This window comes from Pinus tabuliformis, chromosome 4_1 (genome assembly GCF_031772625.1).
Source record: "Pinus tabuliformis cultivar Carrire ecotype Pingquan chromosome 4_1, CPIR1, whole genome shotgun sequence".
NCBI classification, from domain to species: Eukaryota; Viridiplantae; Streptophyta; class Pinopsida; order Pinales; family Pinaceae; genus Pinus; species Pinus tabuliformis.
This window is the reverse complement of record NC_142303.1, coordinates 517674686-517684877: the sequence shown is the minus strand read 5'-3', so window position 1 is coordinate 517684877 and position 10192 is coordinate 517674686. Positions and strand designations below refer to the sequence as shown.

The following is a 10192-nucleotide window of genomic DNA, read 5'->3' as shown; positions in this document are numbered from 1 at the left end:
ATCCCAAACTCTCAAGATAAAGCTGCCAAAGTGAAGTCCATAATCCAAAGTAACCAATTCATCATCTCCAAACTGCAATATCCATTTTCGGTGTATTTAATCATTGTTGAAAATAGAGACACATTAAAATCCAAATAAAAATATGTTGGGATCCCCATCACCTCAGGACTAAATGGTCCATTTTCAATAACTCTCGTATTCCCAACAATTTCATCGTATGGAACATCTTGAGAATGTCCATTTCTTCCATAGAGAAGAGAGATGGAAACCAAGATTTCAGGGTCTCTTTGAGAAATTTCAGTGGACTATTTGATTAAACAGTCTGCTCCTCACTAAAATTTCCAGTAATCTTTGTTGCCAAGCCATCTATGATATATGATAACTGAACAAAAACAAATTCATCCCATTCACCCTCTCCTTTTACCTTACTGTTTGTTGTGAGAAAACCTTGCTCACACTTTCTAGAACAAGAAAAATCCTATCATTACATGTTGTACAATGCTTTGTACTTCTGCAATTTCCCTGATTTAAGAAATTACATGTTGGTTGAAGAAATTGTCAAAGAAAAATGCTACTATTCTACAACATTAGTAGCATGAACATGGTGAAGAATGTGAAGTCCATTGTCCACTTCTTGCCTCTCTACTGCTCCAAAGATGACCAGACTTAGGGCTTGGAGCTGCCCTTTTATTTCTCATTTGGCCCACTATCAATCACAGAACTAGGGCCCAATAACTAGCCCTCTTGACTGCCCTTTTACTCCTCCAAAAGTCAATTCTTAGGGCATAAAATGTACAACCCTCTTGTTGTGACAAATCTGCCACTTGTCCACAACACTTAGGGCCACCCAAATAGCCACTAACAGTCCAACCACTATACTTAGGCTGCTTCAGAACTTTCCAAAAATAGACCTACAAGCCCTAGTGAAACATCAACATGAAAGAAATACAACATACCTCTCTAGGATGCCATCATCTGCCCTCAAATACTTGACCCTATGCACAATATCTTCTAATGTTTTTAGCCTTGTCTAGGGCTTTTTGTAACAGCTACAATGCTGCCCCATCTCGGTCTAACTGTCCCCAAAGACCTATGCAAATCCTCCTCCAAGAGTGCCAACTCTTAGGGCCTTAACCATTGTCCACTTCTTTCTTCTCTACTGCTCCAAGGATGACCAGACTCGATGCTTGGAGCTGCTGATCCAGGTGGATATTGGTGGCCACCTACCAAGTCCACCTGGACCCCCACCATTGTCCTTCTCAGCATTTTCAGTTTCCTTAATTGTAGCACAACTTACTATTTTTAGCAGTTTTTCGGGTCCTGAACATCCGGAGCCGTTTTGAGGCCCTAAACGACGTTTTTTGGGGAATCCGGGGGCAACATGGGTCCATGGAATGGACCGATGTTGCCCATTCCAACAATGGTAGTGCTCGGATAGATCTTTCTAACGAACTATTGTACGCGTCAAACGGAGATCATATGCCAAAGTTACGACCCCGGGAAGTTGATGTACCAATTTACCCCAAACGGGGCCCACAGTTTGGCGTTTCATCTCCTAGGGTTAGGTTTTGGAATGTTAAGGGTTTTCCATTGTTTCTCAACAATAAATAGGCCTTCGAGCCTCATTGTAACACAATTCATAGGCATGTAGCCATCACATCTCTTCTTAAAGATAAGCTACCATCGCCCGAGCTGGTTTATTTCTATTTTCTGGTTGTAAGCATATTTCAGTATTTTCCATTAATGAAATGAAGTATTATTTCTGCTGCATCTTTGTGTATATGGTTATCTCTGTAATTTGTTGTGTTCCTATTTAAATACAGATCAATGGTATCAGAGCGGTCTGCTTTTTCTCTGTTTTTCTTTGCATGTCTTCAACAAGGTCGGGATATAAGGAGTTAGGCTTGAACTGGTTGAACCTTTGTAAGACCAGCCTCGCAAATCCCGACGGCCTCCCATGGCGGATGAGAAGAAAGACGAGGGGGCAGGAGATCCCATCAAAATCTTGCTTGAAGAAGCCCTCGAGTGACAACGGAACGCGATGATGGACAACTTTGCCCAGATCCTTCAGCGGCTACCCAGAAGCGGCGCATCGGCTTCCAGCAGCTACTCTGGAAACGCCACACCCTTTAAGGTACAAGTTAATTTTGAAATCCCCATATTCGAGGGTCAGATAGACGCAGATGCCGTAGATAAATGGTTAAATTTGCTAGAGGGTTATTTTTCTGTTCATGATTTTTCGAGTCGGGAAAAGATTGTTTTTGCCCTTCTCAAAGCAGCCCCCCACGTCAAGGACTGGTGGGAAACCTACTGCGAGCAGAAGGATGAAAGTACTGGCTCACTATTTTCAGCGCACCCACCTGGGATTCATTCCGGGATGCTGTCAAGGAGCGGTACTACCCTGTTGGAAGCTATGAGGATGAATACATAAAGTGGACCACGCTGCAGCAGGGAAGGGACCAAGACGTGCCGGAGTTCACCAATCTTTTCCATACCCTTCGCACAAAGTTGGGTATCAAGGATTCGGAGCAAAATTTGATACTCAAATACCGTGGCTGCCTGCACAAGTACATCAAGGAAGAAATACAGTTCCTAAACATCCCCTCGCTCGGCGCAGCATACCGATATGCCGTCAAGGTCGAGCAGAAGTTGAAACAAAAGAAGCGAGATTTTGGATCTGCGAATCCAAAGCAGGGGAAGGTGCCCCGAAACCACAGAACAAAGGACAAAGCCAAGGCGGGACAGGACAAGACAACCAGCCGAAGCTGCAAGCAAAGAACAACTCCGCGAAGCCGAGAAAGGACACTGGAAAATGGTGCGAGTTCCATAAGAGCTCCACTCACAACACAAGTGAGTGTCGGGCCAAGCAGTCACTGGTGGCTGAGCTAAAGGTTTCAGAATCAGATGCATGTTCCGACTCTGAGTCAGAACCCGATAAGGGGTATGAAAAAGGGAAGCAGATCATTGATGCGGATCCCAGCGCCACTGTTGCTACCGCAAAGATCCAGAAAAATGAACCCGAAGATCCAGAGGAGGAGGAGCGTCTCTTCCACTCTCAGATGTGGGTAAAGGGCTCCCCGATACAGTTCATTGTTGATAGCGGGAGTCAAAAGAACCTCATTTCAGCAGAGGTCGTGAAGCGGTTGGGCTTACCGACCACAGCACATCCACAACCATACACCATTGGGTGGCTGTACCAAAGGCGAGATCTTCGCGTGAGCCAGCAGTGTCGCCTTCCATACAACATCAAGCCCTTCACGGATGAGGTATTGTGTGACATTGCTCCCCTTGAAGTTTGTGATGTATTACTAGGACAACCATACTTGTGGAAGCGACATGCTGTGTATGAATCAAGACCCCGTGCTGTTATTATTACATTGGGAAATAAGTTGTTCAGGATACCAGAGGTAGCACCACCTGCCGCCATCTCTTTGATTACTGCAAAACAATGCAGTAAGATCATTTCCAAAACCAGGAAATTTTTTTCCTGATGATACGCCCTCAAGGAAAGAAGAAGACAGTGGCCGCGGCCTCCAGACGGGGTCCCTCTGCATGACAACTACAGATGGACAAGATTGTGGAGGAGTACGAGGACATCTTCACCTCTCCAGCAGGAGTTCCTCTGCACTGTCAAGTCAAGCACTCCATCGATCTGACCCCAGGTGCGCCGCTACCCAATGGACCAATTTATCGGCGCTCCGTTCTGGAGAACAATGAAATCAAGAGGCAGATTCAGGAGCTCCTGCAGAAAGGTCACATCCGTCCGAGTTCATTGCCCTGTGGGAGCCCGATCGTGTTGGTACAGAAGAAGGATGGGACGTGGAGACTCTGTATTGACTATCGGGCGCTGAACAAGATCACTGTCCGTAATAGGTACCCGATCCCGCGGATTGATGACCTCCTAGACCAACTAAAGGGGGCGAAATATTTCAGCAAGATCGATCTGAAGTCAGGATATCACCAGGTACCAATCGAACCCTCTGATGTGTGGAAGACTGCCTTCAAATCCAAGGAGGGCCTCTTCGAATGGTTGGTCATGCCTTTCGGATTGACGAATGCTCCTGCGACCTTTATGAGGGTAATGGATGACATATTGCAGCCATTCACCAACTCCTTTGTAGTAGTATACTTGGATGACATTCTGATCTTCAGCCAGAGTTGGGAAGAGCACCTCCACCACATCCGACAGGTTCTCCAAACACTGCGGCAACACAAGCTATGTGCCAATTTGGAGAAATGCACTTTTGGCATGACCCAGGTTCAGTATCTGGGATACATCATTGATGAACAGGGGGTGCATGTCGATCCAGCCAAGGTCCAAGTCATTCGGGATTGGCCCTCTCCAACCACTCTAACAGAGCTCCGCAGCTTTCTAGGTCTTGCCAACTTCTACCGCAGGTTTGTGTTGGGGTTTTCTCATATCTCTTGGCCCTTGAGTCAAGTCACCAAGGGAGGGGCGAAAGCAAGATTCTTTTGGTCTGAATCTCAACAGAAGGCATTCATGGAGTTGAAGGATCGCCTCTGCACGGCACCAGTGCTCGCGTTACCAGATTTACAACAACCATTTGAGGTCGAGACAGATGCCTCTGACTATGCTATTGGGGCAGTCCTTACTCAACATGGACATCCAGTGGCATATCACAGTGAAACACTTTCAGACACAGTCCGGAAGTACCCCACTTATGATAAAGAAATGTATTCCATTGTACAGGCCTGCCGACAATGGAAGCATTACATTTTGGGGAAGGAAACGGTCATCCACACAGACCACCGACCCCTGCAGTTCATACAGACCCAAGGGAAATTGCAGAATGATCGCCATCAGAAGTGGTCTACATACCTGCAACAGTTCCACTTGAATATCAAGTATAAGAAGGGCAACACCAATAATGTTGCAGATTGCCTCAGTCGACCACCGATCATGGCGTTAACCACCGTGCTCAACTCTTGTGGGCACGAGACTTCTGGTTGGCCACTTCTCTACAAGAGCGACCCAGAATTCGGCCACACATACCAGACACTCTTGGAGGGTCGGCATGTTGCAGATTTTCACCTCCAGGATGCCCTATTATGCCACCTCGGTCACCTTTGTGTTCCTTCAAGCGAGCGTGCCAAGATGATTTGGGAAGCACACTACAGTCGGGCTGCTGGGCATTTCGGGGTCGAGAAAACAGTGGCAGTACTGCAAAATTATTTCTATTGGCCGAATCTTCGACAGGATGTTGGGAAGTACATCAGATCATGTACTGCCTGTGCCATTGCCAAACCGACCATTAAGAAGCACGACCTCTATACCCCGTTTCCTACCCCTAGTCGACCTTGGGAATCCATCTCCATGGATTACATGTCAGGCCTTCCTTCCACTAAGCATGGAAATGACTGTGTTTTTGTGGTCGTCGACAGGTTCTCGAAGATGGCCATTATGGTGGCCTGCAAGAAAAATATCACAGCAGAAGCCACTGCTAAACTCTTCTTTGAACGAGTGTGGGTGCACTTTGGGATCCCACAGTCTATCATCTCAGATCGGGACAGTCGATTTCTCAGCACATTTTGGTCCAGTCTCTGGTCAATGCTGGACACCAAACTCACGAAGTCCACAGCCTTCCATCCTCAAACTGATGGCCAGACAGAGGTTGTCAATAGGATGATCGTGCACATTCTGCGCATGTATAACTCAAAGCATCCACGCACATGGGACGAGAACCTCCCCTATGTTCAGCACAGCTACAACCGAGCTCTTCACAGCTCCACTGGCCATAGCCCTTTTCAGGTGGGTTTGGGATTCCAGCCACTATGCCCCATTGATGTGGCCATGCCACTTGCAGCTACTCACATGAATTCAGCTCATGTCCAGTCCGAAACAGATAAGGCCACCAGCTTCATTGAGCGCATCCAACATATTCGCCAGCAGGTCCACGACATTCTTGAGAAATCAAATGCCAAGTACAAGCAGCGACATGATCAACATCGGGTGCCACACAAGTTTCAGGTGGGCGACAAAGTCTGGTTGCATTTGCAAAAGGAACGCCTTACTGGAGCCTATCGGAAATTGAGACCACTCCGATATGGTCCTTACACCATTACTAAGGCTATGGGAGACAATGCATTTGAGCTCAGCATTCCCCCATTCCTTGGCCTGCACCCAGTGTTCAATGTGGACCGCCTTCGGCCATACTTTCCACCATTGCTAGACACATCCGACATTGCAGAACAGCTCAAACCCACAGAATTAAATCCAGATTGCATGGACCAAGCTGCAACTGATCGGATCATGGACACACAGATCAAGAACACTCGCCAACAGAATATCCAACTGTATCGAGTTGTCAAAGCAGGCCAACTCCTTCAGCAGGGCAAGTGGCTCACCAGGGAACAAGTTCAGCAAAAGTTTCCTCATCTCATGGAGGAGCTCAACGCAATGGGGACCATTGCTTCCTAAGGGGGGAGGAATGATCCAGGTGGATATTGGTGGCCACCTGCCAAGTCCACCTGGACCCCCACCATTGTCCTTCTCAGCATTTTCAGTTTCCTTAATTGTAGCACAACTTACTATTTTTAGCAGTTTTTCGGGTCCTGAACTTCCGGAGCCGTTTTGAGGCCCTAAATGACGTTTTTTGGGGAATCCAGGGGCAACATGGGTCCATGGGTCCATGGGTCCATGCCCATTCCAACAATGATAGTGCTCGGATAGATCTTTCTAACTAGCTATTGTACGCGTCAAACGGAGATCATATGCCAAAGTTACGACCCCGGGAAGTTGATGTACCAATTTACCCCAAACGGGGCCCACAGTTTGGCGTTTCATCTCCTAGGGTTAGGTTTTGGAATGTTAAGGGTTTTCCATTGTTTCTCAACAATAAATAGGCCTTCGAGCCTCATTGTAACACAGTTCAGAGGCATGTAGCCATCACATCTCTTCTCAGAGATAAGCTACCATCGCCCTAGCTGGTTTATTTCTATTTTCTGGTTGTAAGCATATTTCAGTATTTTCCATTAATGAAATGAAGTATTATTTCCGCTACATCTTTGTGTATATGGTTATCTCTGTAATTTGTTGCGTTCCTGTTTAAATCCGGATCAGCTGCCCTCTAATCTCTGATTTGGCCCACTGTCAATCACATAACTAGGGCCCAATAACTAGCCCTCTTCACTACCCTTCTCCAAAAGTCAATACTTAGGGCATACACTATAAAACCCTCTTGTTGTGACAAATCTTCCACTTGTCCACAACACTTAGGGTTACCCAAACAACCACTAACAGTCCTCTAACCATTGTACTTAGGCTACTTCAAAACTTTCCAAAACTAGACCTACAATCCCTAGCAAAACATCAACATGAAAGACATACAACATACCTCTCTAGGACGTCATCATCTGCCCTCAAATACTCGGCCCTGTGCACAATATCTTCTAAGGTTTTTGACCCTGTCTAGGGCTTCCTGTAAAAGCTATAGTGCTGCCCCAACTCGGCCTAATAGTCCTCAAACACCTATGCAAATCCTCCTCTAGAAGCCCTATACTCCTGCGCTACAACTCGGCCTTTATATCAGAGCTGTTCCAGGGTTGTGCTGCAATACACAGAAGATATTTCAGCATGTTCACAGAGAAATTACACCTCAACACATGCACATAATCTGCCTCTCCAACTTGGCTAGGACCAATCCAAACACAAGAAAGATGGGCCCATAGCTCTTGAAAACGTTTTGGACCAGAACAATCCATCAAAATGAGTGGGCCCATAGCTCTTGAAAACACTGAAACAGACGAGGGAGGGCCAATGATAGACCATAACAATGCTTCAAAACAAATGAGCCTGCTATTTTTGAAAACAATTGAAATAGAGGGAGGATGATGGTGGTGATATTAATGTGTGCATCTACTAAACATACTTCACTTATATCAATCTTTGAGTTGAGACTTGAGAGGTTGTCTGGTTGACATCATTTGAATTAACTACACATAGAAACAGTTACACAATTCGAAAGAGTGGATTCTTCTCACCAAAACATGTAATGATTTGGATAAATAGTCGATCGTAAAATGACTAATACATAAATCCTTTAAACTAGGCCTTTTAAAATGACCATATCAAAAAAATGGATAAAGAAATTGATAGGAAAAGGTTTTCTGACATTGCATTGTATTCCATTCCATTCCATTAATATACATTTATCTTAGCACTCATAATATGATCAATTATGAGTTGTGAAATGCACCATTCCATTCCTAATTTGATCAATGCAACCTTGTGAAATCCTTCTGCAATTATGGCAATACCATGACATCACATAGATTCAGAGGTTGATTTCATGTGGGGAAGAGAGTTTACCTAGGCATCCTCTGGATAAGGCCTTCACCAAAGTAATTAAAGGCGATCGTTACTTGCATTATTACATCTTGAACATAGCTGTCGCTGTTACCCAGAAGCATGACCTGCATAGAAATTACCATTTCAGCTTTTTGTCTATGATAGAGATTAATAGACAGAACTGCAAATTCGTTGGATAAGGCCTTCACCAAAGCAATTAAAGGCGATCGTTACTTGCATAATTAATCTTGAACATAGCTGTCGCTGTTACCCTGAAGCAGGAGCTGCATAGAAATTACCATTTCAGCTTTTTGTCTATGACACAGATTAATAGACACAACTGCAAATTAGTTGAAAGGAATCCAATGGCAGTATGGGACCTCGCTATGGTGAGTGAAGTAATTATTTGATATGGTGATGGCAGTGGATCCCACATTTGCATCAGTTAGGCCATCGTTACAGTTGGAAAGAGAACAGTGGTCTATCCAGATATAGCATCCTCCAAAAATTGAAATTCCATCGCCATATGAAAGATTTCTCCAACCATAATGCTCAGTGAATCCCTCACCAAGGCATTGCCTGTTTGAATGCGGTCGTGGATGCTGATACCATGAATGATGATGTTGGTCACATACTGTATCGTTATGCAGGCACCGTGGGCATGGACATCGACACCTCTGCCATCAATGGTCTTGAAACTATTCATGATGAGCTCTTCTTTGAGCTGAATGACCATGTCACTCTCAAATATGATCCAGAGCGGCTCGTCTTGAATAACAGCGTAGCGAAGAGTACCAGGTCTGGGATTCACAACATCGTTGTCACTGGAATCGGTTACTACATAGTATGACCGCCCTTTCCTCCCATGGCATTCCGGCCAAAGCCAATAGCACAATCTGCAAGCTTTTGCCTGTTCATTTGCCAATTTGGATCACAGCGCCAGCAATCATCTTTTGGATTACCGGTTCCACAGGACAAATAGCTCAGCTGTCTTCGAGAATCATTGATACTTCTGCATCACACGCCATTCCCATGCATAAAATCAGTAAAATTTTATAAGCAATACTCTGCATTTCAGATACTCAATTGCAATCAATTAGTATAGATGTCATTCTCATCGTTTTCAAATATATAGCTGGAGATTGAAAAAATTTAAATGGGGCACTTACTTATGGACCGATTTAACTACTTGTTCAAGACTCTGTACTGAAAAAGAAGAATTTTGTTTCTGTTGTCGTGTCTGCCCTGTTGCTTGTATAGTGGGGTGCCCTCTGGGGAAACCCATGATGTTGTCCACAATTCGGTGAGTTTTTGCTGCGGAACAATTTGGAGCCAAGATTTGAAGGCAAACTATTACCGCAAGTAGAAATAGAGAATATAACTGACTCTGGATAGCCATTTTCATCCTAGAAGCTCAAGAAATCGTAGCTTTCAATGCAGAAAAATTCTGCACCCTGTTTATCTCTGAGAAATAATCCCACAAAGAAGTATCTTTCTTCTAAATATTCTGCACCCTGTTTATCTCTGATAAATAATGCCACAAGGAAGTATCTTTATTCTATACTCGCAGCAGTGCTCTAGGGCTACAACAACTGTGGATTCTGAAAACATGAAAAATGGCTAGAGATTCTAAAATACCAGTGTTTTTCCAACGGGGGAGAATCTGAAATTCAAGGATGTGTGCTGCTGTAAGCGTGGAACAGTGTCCTTATCTACAATGCTGGTATATTGGTCTTGAATTGAGATTCAGATTTGGGATTTATGTTTCCTTTTATAATTTGCACAGAGCTCTGCAGATTAATTGTATTAAATGATGCTGATGTCTGGTCGGTCCGTAAGCCCATTAAATTAAAATGGAAATGATTGATGTAAGACCTAAAGTAG

At 44.7% G+C, this 10192-nt stretch overlaps 1 pseudogene; it reads right to left on the bottom strand.

The window, feature by feature from the left end:
• Positions 1-8325: 8325 nt before the first annotated feature.
• LOC149176843 (putative pectate lyase 5 pseudogene) lies at positions 8326-9593 on the bottom strand (annotated as a pseudogene).
• Positions 9594-10192: the final 599 nt, after the last annotated feature.